General features: G+C 43.2%; 1 long non-coding RNA gene across 1 annotated transcript; it reads left to right on the forward strand.

The window, feature by feature from the left end:
* The first annotated feature begins 7,341 nt into the window (after positions 1-7,341).
* On the forward strand, positions 7,342-9,058 carry LOC125520280. Its single transcript, XR_007288596.1, has 2 exons — positions 7,342-8,088; positions 8,228-9,058. It is a non-coding gene; the product is annotated as an uncharacterized LOC125520280 (long non-coding RNA).
* The last annotated feature ends 10,010 nt before the right edge of the window (positions 9,059-19,068 follow it).

The following is a 19,068-nucleotide window of genomic DNA, read 5'->3' on the forward strand; positions in this document are numbered from 1 at the left end:
AGACAAAAAAGCTTCGAGCAGAAGCTAATGAGCCTTCCTCGGCAAGCTACACGAATGGATTTTCTCTGCAGATCAAGGATCAGATTTGCAATAAGTTTTGCCGGAGGTACAATATAGTCAAAACATATGCCTACCGCAAGAATCAAGTGTTTGGTGGCATATTCTTCTTCTACATATGGTGAGCATGCATCCCCAATCATATCAGTCATTCATACAAGGTACAACAAGGATCCAACAGATATACCTAAAGGAAAATAAGCAGAGATACATCTCATGAATAACACGGATCTACAAGAACTGGAGATGCCATCACAGAATCCACAGTCTTGACAATGGTCATCAAGGTCATTATTCCCGTACCAGACAAGGTGATATCAGGAAACCTTGTCACCTTCTTGTATGATTGGCCTCAGCAATGAGCTCTGTACAGCTACAAACCCCAAGTATATGTCATATATGTGCGGACACGGGTCAGAAAAAAAGCAAAGGAATAATGCCAACAATATTGCACTAATCACGTCCCTGGCCATACGAAGAATCAAGGACAGGTGTGGCCAAGTTATTCCAGTAAGGTATCCTCACAAAAAAATCATGACCGTTATAGGGTGAGACTTACAACAAAGGTAAGATGATTTTGCACGACCATCAAGGTCCGGATACCCCAAGTCAGCTGGAGGCCATAATTCCATATGGATCCACAAAGACATACACCCTCAGCGGCCTACTCTATTTTACAAGGATTTCATATGCCGCTTGGAATGGGTAATATGGAAAATCCAAATAGGTATACCGACAAAATGATAAAGTCAAAAGCCGAACAATCAGCTCAGACCCGGTATACTTGACAATGAAATCAAGTACATGGTCAGTCTGTCAGGAAAAAGCAATTGTTCGTCAGCCCCCTGTCAGGCCAGTCTCAAGATATAAATATTTGAGGTATGACACAGCTATAACTCCATACACCGTTATATTGCTCCTGACAAAAGGCAGTCAGATCTTTGGTACATATTTCACGCTCGAGCCAAAGAAATAAATCAAAATCAGTACCACCTATGAGCAGTCAGATCCCGTCAGAAGGTGGCCCTGATTAATTCTCAGCATTTATTGAAACCAGAAGGTCTGCATTTATTTGAAGCAACCCCATGACAGAAGTATTAAGGTGTTCACGAGCGAAGGAAAAATTTATGCTCAGATCCATTGGATACCACCACAGGTATGGGGAATCAACCTCAGTCAAAAATAATTTGGTATATGAGCAAAAAACCCGTCAGGATTTTGGGAAAGGTGAAGCAAACCACCCTGAGCAAAGATGATCAAATCATATAAAATTCTTGGGGGAACAATAATTAAAGGAAAAAGGATACACGAGTTGGAAATGGTGTCCTCAAGACACACTTGTTCCCTGAGCAACTAAATCTCGAGGACGAGATTTCTTTAAGGGGGTAAGAGTTGTAACAGCCTGGATTTTGGCCCTTTCTCTTTCTTTTTAATTTATTGATTTTTGCTCTGTTTTTCTTTTTGGAGTGGTTCTGTGGCCTTGTCACCTGGGAAATCATCCCCATTTCCCCTCCCAAGTGACTCATCATCCTAAAAACTTTGCCAAGATCATGTCACTCCACTTCTTGACCAAACCCTAATTTCTTTTCTAGGGAAAATTCATTTTTCTATTAAAGGAATAACCCTATCTGCCCTAGGTTGTGAAGCAACCTATATTTCTGTCCATCCAAAAATCCCCAAATAATTCTTATAAAATGTTTGGGTTCTTATAAAATGTTTGGGTCATATCTTCATCAAATATGGCAAAAGTATTTCATTGGCCATATTTTCCATCAGGCTCAATAAATTCATTTCCTATTGTGTCCTAAATGGCACATTGTGAAGCAAGTGCTATTTATCCTTTCCCATTTGCCCCCAAACTTTTTGGGCATGATATATCATCCAAATAATTGCCCTGTGCCAAAATTCAACTTTACTTGCCTGGTCAAACTTCCTCACTGATTTTTTCAAAGTTCCTGTGTGAGGGAAGCCTTTGTGAAGAAAGTGCTAGCTAGGGTTATCCAAATGAGTTGAAATTCTGCACACTCCTTCATGTGCTCATATTATCTCACTCCTACAAATTTCAGCTCCATCCCTTTCTCTATGTGAGCTCAACATCAAATCTTTGATTCTGTCAATATTTTCAGGTTGTGAAGCAAGTATATTGTATATTGCTACATTTTACCTGAAAATTTACCAAAGCATTCTTCTACCCAAATAACTTCTCTCCACCAAATTTGGCATCAATTCATAAAGCAAATATTTCTCTATAATTCTTGTAAGTTTCTGGTCAGCAAGGATGTTTGTGAAGCAAGTACCATTTTGGTAAAACCAATTAGTATGAAATTTTTACAGCACCTTTATCTAGCCAAATCACTAAGTCCTGCCAAGTTTTACCTCAAATGGTTACTCCTTAATTAATCACCCCAGACAAACTCTTTGGCGCCAGTGAAATCCCTGTTGATCACCAGTGCTCACCCAAGTTTACTGCGGTAAACTTCAGATGGTGATTACCATTTAACCATATCACTTTTCACTAATCTACCACCGTGGTTGTAACCTACCCTGGATGAACTACCCACTAGACAACATGGTCAAGCCCCTCTCCCCCACTACAAACCAGTGCACGTGGTGACCACGACAATGGCATGCCTGTGCACGCGCTCTGTGTGAAGTGGCTGCGTCTAGTGGTTGTTTGTGCTGGACCCCCTCCTCCTCTCGTCGCCTTCGCGCGCATGAGCGTGTCCAGCAGCTGGCCCGCGTCGTCACTGTTCCCCTGGACCCCTCTTCCCCTCCACTTGTTTCCACACCGACGCTCGCCGCCGAACGCCCACGGGGGCACAGTGCCCCGACATGTTTTAATGGCGCTCGACTTCTTCCTCTGCTTCTCCTTTGGCCTCCTCTTTCCCGTGAGCTTTTATCCCTGTGCCTCCATCGTCGCCTACCTCCGAGTTCGCGAGCGTAGGCATGCGTCCGCGGTGCCGGACACGCGTCCGCGGCAACGCCAGCTCAACCTCCCTCACCCCGCTTATATAAGGCCACCCCATCTCTGTTTCTCCTCACCACTGGCCTCCCCCGCATCCTAGAAGCCTCCCCGAGCACTCCCCGGAGCTCGAGTGCCTCCCTTCCCTTCCCCATGGCCGTTGTGCCCGCCTCGGCCTCGGCCTAAATTCGCTCAATGCCGAGCTTCTCCTTCCCTATCTACACCACCAGAGACCTCCATCCTCACCCCGGAGCCACCCAGCACCTCTCCTCCTCCTTCTGTGGTCGTTTGCCACACACTCCCCGGAGGCCGAAGCCTTCTTCCACCGCGGCTCCCCGTTCCGCCTGCTCCGCTGCTCTCCGACGTGGGCAGACTCATCAGGCGGGGGCGGCTCCCCGCCCCAGGCGGGTGCGGCTCCTCGCACTGGTCACTCCGGTGGTCCGAGCTCCACCGGAGGTGGCCGGAGCTGACCGGACGAGCGCCGGCGCTGGTGATCCTCCTCTGTGCAGTGGGCGCGCGTCGAGGGAGAAGAAGGAGAAGGCCAGCAGGAGAGAGACGTCGCGCTGGACCCACACGTCAGCGACACAAGGCTTGGCCCCGCCCCCTCACTAACGTGGATAAGTGGACGCGGATTTGCCCGTGTGCGCTTTCCCCTTTTGAAAGCGTACTTTCTTCTTCTTCGGGCCAAAAGTACGTTTTCCGCTCTGGAAAACGTATTTCCTGAGAAGACACCTTCTGTTTTTCTGTCGAGGCCCGGTTTGTAAAGATTTTTCTTACAGATGGATCCCTGGCAGAAAAACCCTTATATCTTTTTACTCCCAACTCCAAATCAGGTGATTCCAAAGCCCACTTCTTCGTTTCGTCGAGCCCGTTCCGATGGAATCATTTTCACCATGTTTTGACATTCTGAAAATGACCATTTTGCCCTTGCACTTAATCAGCCCCTCCGGGAGAGAACGTTTTCCGGCGATTCTTTCCGTGAGTTTCTCGCACTTCTTCTCGGTGATTTCTTCCACCCCAGGCAAGCCACACCCTCCTTTTGCATGATTGCAATGCAGTGACATGGTTTATTCATTTGAACTTGTTTAAAACATTGCATTAGCTATGTATGATCTGTTCATGGCATGACTCGGAGTATTGTTTTGATGTTGATATTGCCATGATATTGCTTGTAGTTCTAGGTCTTATATTTTGATGATTATGTAGATGACATGTGCCTTTGGATTCTTACTGGCTATTATGATTATGTTTATGATGGTAATATGCTTTGGAGTATTACTTTGGACGACATATTGCCTTTGGATTCTTAGTGGCTAGTATGATTATTGTCATGATGGTATCTGTTATTATCTTGGAGCACTACTTTGAATATCATGTTGCCTTTGGATTATTAGTGGCTAGTGTTATTTTCGTCATGATGCTAGTTGACATTATGTTATGGGATATGATTATGAAGATGATGCTTGCATGTGGATCATAGCTGGATAGTTATTTGAGTAGTAGTATTATCGTTCTTGGGTTCATCATGATAGTAGTGTTATACTATTCTTAGAGTATTTTGGTATGATGATATTAAGCTTTGGATTATTTGTTGGATATTGCTATGACATGGATTATAGGTTGATAGATGATATCGGAGTATCAGTCATTACTATTATATTTTGGGGATAAATTCCATCATTAAGTTGGTCGGGTGCCACCTGAACCGGGCTTTTCCAGTGCAACCACATTTGCCTTTATGGGAAGGCCCTAATGCGGTCTATTGTCGTGCCTCTCGCCGGTGCCTCCAACTAGGGAAGGTTATGGGCAGCGCACTACCCTGATCAGGTAGGCGGACATAAGCCTTGTGTGCCCGTTGTTGTTGTTTATGTGCACGGTCCCCGTGAGGGACGTTTTGGCCACGACGGTGGTCGTTGTGTCTTTGGTAGACACGGGGCCACCCAGGACTAGCCCAGTTGGGAGTGGGTCGGAGTGGCCGGGAGAGTGTCATGGCAGTAGATCGGTTTTGTCGGAACACCGTTGGTCTACCCGAATGGGAGTGCGAGGCCATGGGTTCCGTGGTGTGGGTACAGTTCGCTAGCTCTGCATAGTGTGTACTCAAATCTATCGATAGCCGCGTCCTCGGTCATGGGCAAGGGTTCGTACTAGGTCACACCATTCGATCAACAGTCACAAGACGGAATGACTTATAGGTGATTTATATGTTAATATGTTAAGCAGTACAGATTGGCAGGATGTTGATGATGATGTTGGAGACCAAGTGTTGGTCATGGTAGTGATCGCCGGAAGGATCACTATTTGAGACCAAGTGTTGGTCATGGTTGTGATCGCCAGATAGATCACTGTTTGGTTTTGATCATGAGGTGATCGAGATGGTATATTGCTTGGCTGGTTAGCCGAGAGAAATATGGTTATGGAGATTCAAGATGGTGATTTATTAGTATTGTATCAGTTTCATACCATGCTTAGTAGTTGTTTCATCATGGTAGTTGTTAAATAATTAACATGTTTATGCTATGTTATTGTCTTGCCTTGATGTTTGTGGTTGTTGTGAGCTTGCAAGTACATTCAATGTACTGACCTGGCGTGTCATGCCAGATTGCAGGTGCTACCATGATTGCTTGATTGCTTGTCAAGGTTGCCATGCATGTGCGCTAGATCGTGTCCCAGCCAGAGTCCCTGCACAGTAGAGTTCACCACCTTCGTCGTTGTTCCGCTACTAGAAGTATTCCTCTGCCATGAGTTGTTTCGCTGCTAGCATAGAGCAAGTGTCGCCGTGCTGATGTGCTTATTTGTAACATCAGACCCTTGTATTATTATTCTTGTAATAAGAGCTGATTTGGTCTATGTCAAGCAATGCCATATTCCAGAGACTTCTCCTCGATCTCTGGGCTGCAATACGGGGCGTTCCGGTTTCTCTGAGCTGGGGTGCCACACAAACTCCTATGGCTAAGTGAGAGTGATAATGCCGCATAGTCCAATTGCCTGGTTTGCCGCACTGCCACCTCCTTTAAGGACCTAGATGTTCGGTCAAGTGTGCTCATGTGCTATTCCAAGCACCCCTGTAATATCTACGTGGGGGCTGAAGCCGACGTCTGGAAAACTCTCAGATACAGCAAACGGCCGCACATGAGGAATATAATTTGAAACAAAATAAGCAAGCATATTATACGATAGCCTTGTTTCGTAATACAAAGTTGGGCAGCCTGGATACATTCATTCAAAAATAATATCCTTGGAACATTGGCCCTCTACAATGCGGGAACCTTCTAGGACTTCGTCAAAATATCTCTCTGGCCTACGGTGCTCCTTGCTTGCAGGTCGTCCCTCGGTTGCAAGCTTGGTGGCATTCATCTTCACCCACTGCACCTTCACACGGGTGAAGGCCATCTGGGCGCCTTCGATACAGACCGACCGCTTTATGGTGTCAAGCCGGGGGCAGGCATTGACTAGCCACTTCACGAGCCTGAAGTAGCTACTGGGTATGGGCTCGGCTGGGCCAAGATGGACTATAACATTCTTCATTGCTAATCCAACCACCCTATGCAGTTCGGTCAACTACTTCAGCTGATCGTTGAGGGAAACCGGATGCTCTGGCGCAAGATACTCCCGCCGTTTTTGGGGGGACAGGGGGGGGGGGGGCTTTGTTTAGCCACTTCACGAGCCTGAAGTAGCTACTGGGTATGGGCTCGGCTGGCCAAAGATGGACTATAACATTCTTCATTGCTAATCCAACCACCCTATGCAGTTCGGTCAACTACTTCAGCTGATCGTTGAGGGAAACCGGATGCTCTGGCGCAAGATACTGCGACCAGAACAGCTTCTCTGTCGAGCTCCCCTCTTTGGCTCGGAAGAAATCCGCGGCCTCGGCAACACTCTGGGGCAGATCCGCAAATGCTCCTGGAGAACTCCAAATCCGGGTGAGTAAGATGTATCTGCTCCTTACAAATTTGCTCTGCATATTAAAGGCCTTACCCGCCACTATCTGCCTTGCCTCTTGGATCTCCCGGAAGACGTCTTGGGCTTAAACCCGAGCCTCCTTCGCGCTTTGGAGGGCCTTAGCAAGTTCGGAGTCTCGATCCGAAATCTTGCGCTCCAAGGAATCACATTTGCTTATGGCATGCTTGAGCTCTTGTTGGACTTCATCCAACCTCGCTTCATGTTTTCGGCAGGAGGCTCGTTCCTCCTCCACCTCCTTTTTGGCTTCGGCCACCGCGCTCTTGAGGGATTCAACCTCAGAGATATTCACTATAAGTATGACCATAAAACTCATCAAGATAACAAACTAGCGCTCATATCATTATATATATATATAGGACAACACTATTCTAATCACAGGATTAGAATAGTTATTTGGATCATGACACGTCCTATAAGAGCCGAGATATATCCTCGGAAACTCCTGAACCGGTACAGTAGAAAAAAAAAAAACATCCCCGCCCAATCCCCTGGCGCATCCCCGACCCAATCCCCACCTTCCCCGCTGGGTTGCCGGCCACCGGATCTGCTGCCCACCGGCGTGTGCTGCCGGCAACCGGAGCCGCCGCCCACACCCCCTGATCTTTCGTAGCCGAGCCACCTCCCCGGATCCCCACGCCGCCGCACGCCCTCCCCGGAGACCCCCATCGTCGCGCCCCCATCCTCATCCTCACCACCAACCGCCGCCCATGGCCTGCCCGACCTCCAACCGCCACGCCGCCGGCCCAACCTCCGACCACCGCCGTGGGCGCATCCATTCCCAGGGACGCAGGTGCGGCAGAGCGCCGCCCGTCCATCCTACGGCGCCGTCTCCGCCCCCCGTAAGGAAACCGCGCCGCCGCCGCCCCCAACGTCCCACGCCCGCAAATTCCATGGTACCACCGTCACAACCACTCTCGCCTGCCGGTGTCGAGAATGGATGCGGCCGCCCTTGCACACTGCCCTCGTGCTGCTGCTGGCCGGCCCTCATACGCAGACATGACCTCTGCCGGAGCTCCTGCAGCCGCCGTCACCGCCCTACCATCTGCTCGCGACCGCGGCCCCTCTGTCCTCCTGTCAGGAGGCCGTTGGTAACCCACGGTATGCTGCAGGTGAGCAAAACAGGATGTTGTCCTCCTCTCTTCTCGTTGGTTCCTGTTATCACCACAAAAATAGAGCACACAAAAGACTCGAGCTGCTAGTTTTCGTACACTTCGTCAAAGCACCTATCACTTCTTCAAAAATCTACAGGAACGAAGTGAGGGAGTGCGAATGCATTCGTCTTAGCTAGCTTCAGCAAAGGAAGTTGTCCATGCAGTCACCCGATTACCCTAGGAACATAGGATGCTCACCATTGCTTTGCTATGGTATTGGTGGCAAGAAAGAAATCGTGGAAATCATGGTGAATGCAGAGCCACAACGGAGGAGTTCCAATATGATATTCGGTTTCATGTGAATGAATGGAAGGAGTTCGTTGATAGCAAGCCTGCAGTCCTTAATACCACTGTCGACTGCTCTTGGGTGCCACCACCGCTTAACACAGTGAAGATTAATATTGATGGTGCTTATTCAGCACAAGCTGGGGGTGGCGGATGGGGACTGATATGTAGAGATGCTACCCGAGAGATACTATTTGCTGTTGGTGGTTCATCCTCAGCCATGGCCAGTGCCCTTCATGCTGAGACGACAGCCCTGCTAACTGAAGTCAATCTTGCTGATCAAATAGGTGTGGGGAGAGTTGAGTTTGAGACCGATTATCTAGTACTGCAACAAGCTGTGTCTATTGATATTGATGATCGGTCTTCTCTTGGACAAGCCTTCAGAGAACTCAAGTTTAGGCTTGCTACATGTTTTATCCAAGCTAGTGTAGTGCATACACCACGTGAGTGTAACAAGCCAGCGCATGTGTTGGCAGCGTTCGGTTCGGGTCTAGCTCATGTTGAAAGCCGCCAGTGGCCGTCAAACTATCCTGATGATGTAACCCGTGCTGTAACCGGCGATTTAGCCGCATGTTAATGGAATATGAGTGTTCCATATCAAAAAAAAATAATACAGGAATGCTAAGCTATGGCCCCGCTTCTACTGAAATTGTTATGCACAGTGTTCCTGTAGCCTCTCACACGTATTTGATTATTTCATTTCGCCGCTTAGATTTTGTAACGTTCAAAGTTTATTATGGGGAGGCTTCACGAACATGCCCCAAAGAAGTGTGTCATGGACCTTGTAACTCCGTCCCCTTTTTATGTTCATGCACTTTCTTCACTTGATTTGATGGAAGGAAGTTCAAAGGTTAATGTCTAGAGAGTTCAATCATTGGACGTCGGGAAGAATGCATCTTAATGATGAAAAAATGCATCAAGAAAAAAATGCATTCATCAAAGAGAAGTGCAAGCCTATTTTCGGCAGGTTTAAAAATGTTAAATTTGGAAAATGTACACAAAAAGATTGCTGAAAAAAGATGGGCGCTGCAAAAATGATACTAAACAAACAAATAAAAACACTAGTCAGCAGGTTGCACGGGCCCATGACATGCTCATAAATATAAATTTTTTTATGGTGACAAAATTTCTTTGATTCCCATCTCTATGTAGAGAAACAGTGAGCAAATAAGACCGAAAAAACTATTGATGTTGTTTTCCATGATTTTTCGTGATTTTACCCTTTTATGTAGAGAAACAGTGAGCAAATAAGACTAGTCTGCAGGGTGTTCAACATAAGGTTATTATTCACCAATACACTGCTTTTCTCTGGAAACAGAAAAAGATTGAAGTTCATCCTGGCAACCCAATGTGGTTCAATTTGTATATTAAAAGAAGATCCTAGAAGTTCAAAATTAAATAATGATGTGGTTCAATTTTTATTTAGTAAGAAAGGATTTCCCTTGAGACTAACTAATCAAGCCACCAAGTTCACATTAATAATAATGGAGCAGTTGAATATATGCACAAAACTCAAGTTCTTCCCGTTTTCTAGAAAAAGAAAAGTATGAAGTTCAATTTAAAAACTAAAATTACAAAAGGATTTTCACCGTTTCTAAATAAAAAAACTCTCGAAGTTCAAAGTAAAGTAATGGAGCGGTTCGATGTTTACTAAAACTATAGGATATTTTCCATTACAAAAAAAAACAAGAAGTCCAAATTTAAAAAATAGACAAGTTTGATGTGAAGAAAAACTTGGATTTTTTTCTCATTACTGAAGAATAAAATGAAGAAGTTCAAATTAAAATAATGAAACATATCAAAAAGGTTTATAAAAAATGATTTCCCCATTTTTTAAAAATACCCGAGAATCCGAAATAAAAACAACATCATGGCTCGATCTTTACAAAAAACTAAGGGCAAGTTCATGTAGCACATGAAATTTATGTATCATAGTGATGTATTTGTTGTACATGTAGCACACGAAGTGTATTTGTAATGTTGCATGCAATTTTCTTGAATTTCAATAGCATGCGAAGTTCATGTCTAAGAAATTCCTAAGTTCACGTGTACCACATACCGAAGAAATTCATCAATGAATAAAAAAGGACCATCTAGGCCATTTCACCAATAGCAAACAATGCCTCAAAATGTCACGACAAATAAAAACTTCATAAGATATAGCATGTTCGTAGAAAGTGGAAAACCCCATAATTTTGTTTTGTAAGTTCAATTTTAAAAAGTGGAGCGGTTTGATATTTATTTGAAAACTTGGTTTTTTTGGTTTCTAAAGAATAAAACTAACAAGTTCAATTCTAAATAATGAAGAAGTTCAATGTTTCTAACAAAACACCAATTTTTTCATTTCTAAAAAACACACAAAGAAGTTCAAATAAAAAAAGTTAGAGCAGTTCGATGTCTATACAAAACTCATATTTTTTCTGTTATAAAGCAAAACAGAGAGAAGTTCAAAGTGGTAACAACCAGAAGTTCACGTACTGCATGGTGTGTGTTTTCATATGAGAAAATAGAATAAAAAAGTTAAAGTATAAAAATTTAGTTGCAAGAAGTTCAGGTGCTCGGCATGGGTAAGTTTAGAACTTCTTGTGAGAGAGGTAATCGTAATGGTATATCATTTGTGCAACTCCGATGAACGGGTGAGAAATTACGAACACAAATACGTGGTAGAAGTTCAAAGTGAAAACAACGGGAAGTTCAACTACTACACGGAATGCATTTCAGATGAGAATAAAATGAATAAAAAACTAAAAGCCTAAAATGTTTGTTGCAAGAAGTTCACATCCTCCTCCCAGTGCAGTTCGAGATCTCTAGTGCGAGACGTCCAACCTTCAATTACATGTTAAAAACAAGCAAAAAACTATGTTGTTTTTGCCATTTTTAATATTGCTCTCAAAAGGCAACGAATTTCTAACGATTGTGTAGATGAAAAAGTTGCTCCAATTCATAAGCTTTCCAACGGTATATTATATGCTACATTCTAATAAATGGCCTGCCTCACATTTTTACGCATTCAAAAAATTCTTTTGAACTGTCGCGAGCATGAAAATTGAACAACACGGGAAAGTTGCGTATTTTCAACAGCTTTCCATCGGTATATCATTTGCTCAATTCTGATAAGTGGTTCGGGAGTTACGGGCAAAAAACAACACATTAAAAACAGAGTGAAGTTCAAACTAACATGCTCGAGAAGTTCAACTACTTCACGCAGTGCATTTTCATTCGCGATGAACGCAGAAATCATGATATTGCCATTTTCTAATTTATTTCAAAACGACAGGATATATCATTTGTGTAAGTTCGAGTCCTTGGTCGGAGAAAGTGAAAAAACTAATGAATGGATGAGAAAATTACAAACAAAAATACGTCACGAAAGTTCAACGTGAAAATAGCAGGAGGTTCAACTACTATGCTGAATGAATTTCAGATGAAAAACTTTTAAAATCGTCGCGAGTATGAAAAAATGATCAACACGGGAAAGTTGCATGTTTATATCAGCTTTCCATCGGTATATCACTTCCTCAATTCTGGCGAGTGGATGGAGAGCTACGAGTAGTGGATGGAGATCTACGAGCAAACAAAGCACGTGAAAAACAAAGTGAAGTTCAAGTAGACATGCCGAGAAGTTCAGGTTCTTCACGTGGTGCATTTTCGAAGAATCTGTTTCGCGATAAAGGCAGAACGAATGATCTCGCCATTTTCGAAATTACTTAAAAACGGCCAGGAATCACAAAAACCATCAACATGAAAGATTTTCGCATTTTCCTTAGCTTTTCAACGGTATATTATTTGCCCCATTTCGATAAAGTTTGTAGAAATTACGATGAAAATATGTTTTTAGCCATTTTCAAATTTGACTTAAAACTTTAAGGAATTGGGGGAGAAAATATATACCAAAAAGTTTCGCATTTCCTCAAGCTTTCCAACGCCATATCATTTGCTACATTCTGACATACGGTTAAAAAAATAGATAAAAAATACAAACTCGGACCGTTCAAAATTAGAAAGAACTTTCTACATGAAAAAGTAGCGCATTTTCATAAGCTTTCCAACGCCATATCATTTTCCTCAATTGGATTAGCTGTTTAGAAACGACATCTAAAATACGAACTCGGCTGTTTGGTTTGCGAAATTTTACGATTTTCAAAATTACTCTTTAACCGTAGGGAATGAGAGAAAACTTTCAACATGTGGAAGGAGCATTTTTGCAGCAGCTTTCCAACGCCATATTATTTGCCTCATTCCGATATACAGTTTAGAAATGCGATCAAAAATACAATTCACGTTTTTTATATGAAGGAAAAAACGGTTTTCAAAACTGCTCTTAAACCACTTACATTTTGCCAAAAATTTAACTTGGGTCATGATACTGGTGTCCATAGTTTTTCAACGTTATATCGCAAGCCCCATTTGGGCAATGTTGGCGGAAGTTCCACTAGCACTGGGAGAAGTTCAGGTCGAACAACTCAGGCAGTAAAATTGCAAAAAATGCAATTTCATCATGACCCAAGAGCAAAATCCGCCAACGCGCGAGAATCCTATTTAAAACGGGTATTTAGTTGCTAAAAACGTTTCTAGATTACACTAACATCATATAGAACATGACTAATAAGAATAATTCATAGGGGAAGCCACGATTGCGAAGATAGCCCAAAGGTCGTGTTCCTACAGAGGGAAGTTCAGGCGCGTTACTGCAGACGTCCATTTTCCATTATGCATGTCATTATCTTCATATACTTTCACATGCATAGTGGATTGTCATCATAAGTTGAAGTGGATCTCCACAAGTACAACCTGCCATGTGCATTTGCATTCAAAAGGCAAATTACTTATATGCACATCTTCAGGGGGAGCCCTTGCAACTTATGAAGACAAATTCCCTTACTATTTCACAAATTATGTTCCCCGTTGAAAACTTCAACTAGTTTGTCATCAATCACCAAAAAGGGGGAGATTGTAAGTGCATCTAGTGCCACCCCTAGTTGGTTTTGGAGTATTGACGACAAACCTAGTTGAGGGACTAACGTGTTTGTGAGAATTGCAGGAAAACACAGGTAGAAGTCCCTCATTGATTCGGTTTTATTACCAGAGATGACCCCTAAAAATGTACGAAGACATTGAAGACAATGGTGGTTTATGAAGATATTCATATTGAAGACAATGACATGAGAAGACTCCCTATGAAGCTTATGGAACTCGAAGACTTAGATCCTTCGTAGTTTTATTTCATTTATGTAGTGTCATAGGAATCACCGTACTGTTAAGTGGGGTCCAGAAGAACCAGTCAGAATGACTGTAGTGATGCCTAATTCAAATCCTATGTCTTCGAGCGAAGACTTTGAGAGAAAATCTTGTCCAGAGTCAGACAAGTCAGCTTTACTTGTAGCCCAAGTAAAGTTGCCGTGTGAGTTCAAAATTCGACCGTTGGTACACGTGTCAGTTCCTTAGTGACCCAGGGTCATTTCGGACAGATCAGGTCGGGTTGCCAAGTGGCTATAAATAGTCCACCCCCACAACCATAAACGGTTGGCTGCTCAGATTTCAGTGCACGGCTTTTGTCGTTTGAGAGCAACCCACCTCGAAGCCTTTGAGAGAAAAATTCCTAGTGAGGAGAAAAGCCCTAACCACCCAGAGCCAGAGTAAATTGGGCATCACTTAAGTCTTCGTGTCTGTGTGATTTGAAGACTTATTACACTTGAGGACTGTGCATCCTCCAGACGGTTAGGCGTCGCGTTCTGAGCATCCAAGAGAAATTGTGGATTGCCAGTGAACGAAGTCTGTGAAGGTTTGGGAGTCTACCTTGAAGACTTACCTGAGTGATTGGGCGAGGTCTGTGTGACCTTAGCTCAAGGAGAAAACGGTGAGGACTGGGTGTCTTGGACTAAGTGTCCTTGACTGGGTGTCTGGGACTGTGTGTCCTTTGGTTTAAATACCTAGCCGCTCCAACCAGACGTACAGTTGTCACAGCAACTGGAACTGGTCCAACAAATCATTGTCTTCAACGTGTCACTGGTTTCATCTTCACTTCCTTTCACTTACAGTTATTCATTGTGAAGCCATTGCATGCTTGCTTTATCTTTTGTCTTCACAACATGAATGTATGATCTGTTCGGCTTCATAACTTCTTCCTACCTGATCCTTATTACACTGAAGCTGTTTGTCATTGCGCTTTCACTCTATTGAATACATGACCATGGCTGGCCTAGTGTAATCTAACTTCCGCTGCATAGTAATAGGCATAATCTTCACTATTTGTCTTCATAACTCTCACGTTTTGAAGACTTTCATAAAAATCGCCTATTCCCCCCCCTCTAGTCGATATAACGCACTTTCACACATAATGAAGTTCAAATAAAAATGGTGGAGCGGTTAATGTCTATAAAAAACTCAGATATTTTATTGTAACCGAGAGAAGTTCAGATTAATAACTGCCAAAAGTTCACGTACTACACGGTGTGTATTCTGTATGAAAAAATGAAAAAGCAAAGACTAAACATTTTATTTCTAGAAGTTCAAGTGCTCGGCCCGAGAAAGTTCAAAAATTCTTGTGAGAGAGGTTGAACGAAAATACGTGACATAAGTTCAAGGTGAAAACATAGGGAAGTTTAACTACTACGGAGAATGTGTTTCAGGTGAGAAATAAAAGTATAGAAAAATAAAAGCTTAAAAGGTTTGTTGAAAGAAGTTTAAGTGCTTTGTTCGGAGAAGTTCAGATATTCTTGCGAGAGATGTTCACCTTGTATTTCCATGTTCGATTTTTTTGTATAAAAAACGAATATAATTCTTTACTCAAAATATAAAAAGGTGAAGTTCATATTGAAATAACAGAGAAGTTCGGACTTTATTAAAACCTAGGATTTACCTGTTCAAAACATAAAAAACACAGCGCCATTTTTTGCAGTTTTAAAAACAACTCATAAACGAAAAAATGGTTGCTAGAAGTTCAAGTGATCGGTGAGGAAAAGTTCAAAAATTCTTCTGAGATAGGTTCACCGTGTATTTAGATGTCCAAAATACATAAAAAATATGTTTTTTTTTTGTGTTTTAAAATAATTCTCTTCAACCAGAGAGAAGTTCAAAGTGATAACGACCAGAAGTTCACGTACTACATGGTGTGTATTTCATATAAGAAAAAAAACAATAAAGTGAAACAGAGTGAAGTTCAAACAGACATGCCCCAGAAGTTCAACTACTTCACACAGTGCAAAAAACTGCACGCCAAAAACAGAGTGAGGTTCAAGCAGACATACCCGAGAAGTTCAACTACTTCACGCGGTGCGTTTCCATTCGCAATGTAGGCAGAAATCATGATCTCGTCATTTCTCTAATTTACTTGAAAATGACTAGAATATCATTTGTATAAGTTCAAGTCCTCGGTCGGAGAAAGTTAAAAAATATTGTGAGAGAGGTTTGTACAAAAAGAATATAATTTGTGTAACACTCACAAAATGGATGAGAAAATTACAAAAGAAAATACGTCACTGGAGTTCAACTTGAAAATAGCAGGAAGTTCGACAACTATAGTGAATGAATTTGAGATGAAAAACTTTTAAAATCGTCGCGAGTATTAAAAAATGATAAACACGGGAAAGTTGCGTGTTTACATCAACTTTCCACCGGTATATTACTTGTTCAATTCCGCTGAGTGTTCCCGTGAGCGGATTGAGAGCCACGGGCAAAAAAACATGTGAAAAATAGAGTGAAGTTCGACTAGACATGTTGAGAAGTTCAGGTTCTTCACGCGGTGCATTTTCGAAGAATCTGTTTTGCGATAAAGGTAGAATGAATAATCTTGCCATTTTCGAAATCACTTGAAAATGGCTAGGAATCAAAGAAAACCATCAACATGAAAAAGTTTCGCATTTTCCGTAACTTTTCAGCGATATATTACTTGCCCAATTCCGATAAAGTTTGTAGAAATTACGGCGAAAATACATTTTTAGCCATTTTCAAAATTGACTTCAAACCATAAGGAATTGGGAGAAACAATATATACCAAAAAGTTTCGCATTTCCTCCAGCTTTCCAACGCCATATCATATGCTGCATTAGGACATACGGGTAAAAAATTAGCTTGAAAATACAAACTCGATGGTACTTGTATCATTTTCTAAATTAATTTTAAAACGTTCAAAATTAGGAAAAAGTTTTAACATGAAAAAGTAGCGCATTTTCATAAGCTTTCCAACGCCGTATCATTTTCCTCTATTGGATTATCCGTTTAGAAATGGCATCGAAAATACGGACTCGGTTGTTCGTTTTGCGAAATTTTACGTTTTTCCAAATTACTCTTCAACCATAGGGAATTAGAGAAAAATTTCAACACGTGGAAGGAGCGATTTTGCAGCAGTTTTCCAACGCCATGTTATTTGCCTCATTCCGATAAGCGGTTTAGAAACGCAATCGCAAATACGATTCACGTTTTTTGTATCAAGAAAAAACGGTTTCTAAAACTGCTCTTAACCGCTTACATTTTGACAAAAATTTAATTTGGGTCATGATACTGGTGTCCATAGGTTTCCAACGGTGTATCGCAAGCCCCATTTAGGCAATGTTGGCAGAAGTTAAACCTAGCACTTGGAGAAGTTCATGTCGAACAACTCACGCAGTAAAATTGCAAAAAATGCAATTTCACCATGACCTGAGAGCAAAATCCGCCAACGAGCGAGATTCCTATTTAAAACCTGTATTTAGTTGCTAAAACAATTTTTAGATTACACTAACATCATATAGAACACAACTAACCAGAATAATTTGCGGGGGAAGCCACGGTTGCGAAGATAGCCCAAAGGGCGTGTTCGTACAGTGGTCTACCTGTGTTTTCCTGCAATTCTCACGAACACATTAGTCCCTCAACTAGGTTTGTCGTCAATACTCCAAAACCAACTAGGGGTGGCACTAGATGCACTTACAATCTCCCCCTTTTTGGTGATTGATGACAAACTAGTTGAAGTTTTCAACGGGGAACATAATTTGTGAAATAGTAAGGGAATTTGTCTTCATAAGTTGCAAGGGCTCCCCCTGAAGATGTGCATATAAGTAATTTGCCTTTTGAATGCAAATGCACATGGCAGGTTGTACTTGTGGAGATCCACTTCAACTTATGATGACAATCCACTATGCATGTGAAAGTATATGAAGATAATGACATGCATAATGGAAAATGGACGTCTGCAGTAAGAGATGAGTGCGGAATTTATCGTCGCACATGCGGAATTAAATTCATGACCTGAAGCCGTTGATGTTGAAGGAACCAGGAGCTGATGCAGGACCTGGGAACCTTGGCAGTCGTGGGATCGGCTTCTGGACCTGGGGTCTGTACGCAATATGATAGTTGAATTGTGGTCCTGCAGCAGACTCAGGCACAGAATGTTCAGGAGCAGTAGCTTCATTGTCTTCTGAAGCTATTGTTGGGTTGGGCTCCACATTTGCTTCGGCGTTGTTTGTGGCAGCCTCAACATTTGTAGACTCAGGCACGTTCTCCTGGAGAACTGCTTCTTGTTGGTGTGGGGGAGTTGGAGCTTGTGGTGTCTCTGCATGCTCTTCGGCTGATGCAGCCGGAATGTCGTCAGCAGCCTGAGCCCTTGGCCCTTTGTGAAGCCTACGGAATTTGGGCGACGCTTGTGGAGTTGCAGTGGGCTGTGGCTCATCTTCCTCCTGTGGGCGATCTGCCCACGATGCATCTTGTGTGATTGGCGTCAATGGACGACCAATACTGATCAGTTCGCTTGTCTCAAGCTGAGGAAGGGCTGCATCACCTTGCACATTGTCTTGGAGACCAATGTCTTCAGCAGCGTAGGGTTCGTCTGCTAGAATGTCTTCAGTGTCGGGTTCATGCACAGTCAACTGATGATCTGCGTCAGGATAGCGGACGGAGAGGGGTTCAACTGTCAAGGGCTCTGTGGGAGCAGCCCGAGATTTCTTGGTCTTGCGCTTCTTGATGATGGGTTCAGAAGGAGAGGCTTCAGAATGTTTTCTTTTCTTAGCTTCAGCCTCTGCAGTCCGTGTCTTCTTGTGCTGTGAGGCGGTTGATCGACTCTTTGGCTTCGAGCCAGTCGTTGCAGCGGGGAAGACAATCGGAGCAGTTTCTGACCTTGGCGCTTCAGGTTCAGGCACAGCAGCCTTCTTTTTCTTCTTCGCGGCCATCCTGGGGTCAATGCCAGGACGCCCAAGTGCCTTGCGTTTCTCTGCCTCATTGTAGGCCTGCACGCAGCGATCAGCCAAAGTCTTCATGCGTTCTCGCGAGCCTTGAGCTTCGGCACGCGTCTTCAGGAAGTTCTCTTTCAGCTCGTGCAACATGATCTTGAAGTTTCTCACTTCTTGCACACTGAGCTTGGCCACGTGCTTCTTGAACTGATCCTTTTCATAATCAATTTTCTGCTTCAGTTCTACAATGCGCTGGGCTATTGCAAGTTCTGAAAGCAATTGCGCCTTGAAAAGCAACGCTGAGGCCTACGGGCAGCTGCAGATCGTTGAAGCTGATGTCCGGTGAGGCAAACCATTCATCGATGAAGTTGTGGATGATGGCGACATCAAACAGAGGCAGATTGTTGAAGATTTCAGCCTCCTCCTTGCTCTTGATGAGCTGCTCAAGAGCATCATCTCCAAGATCTTCATCGCTTGAGAGATCAATGGCTTCGCAGCGCAGAATGTCAGC

The sequence above is a fragment of the Triticum urartu genome, chromosome 7, assembly GCF_003073215.2.
Source record: "Triticum urartu cultivar G1812 chromosome 7, Tu2.1, whole genome shotgun sequence".
Taxonomy (NCBI): Eukaryota; Viridiplantae; Streptophyta; class Magnoliopsida; order Poales; family Poaceae; genus Triticum; species Triticum urartu.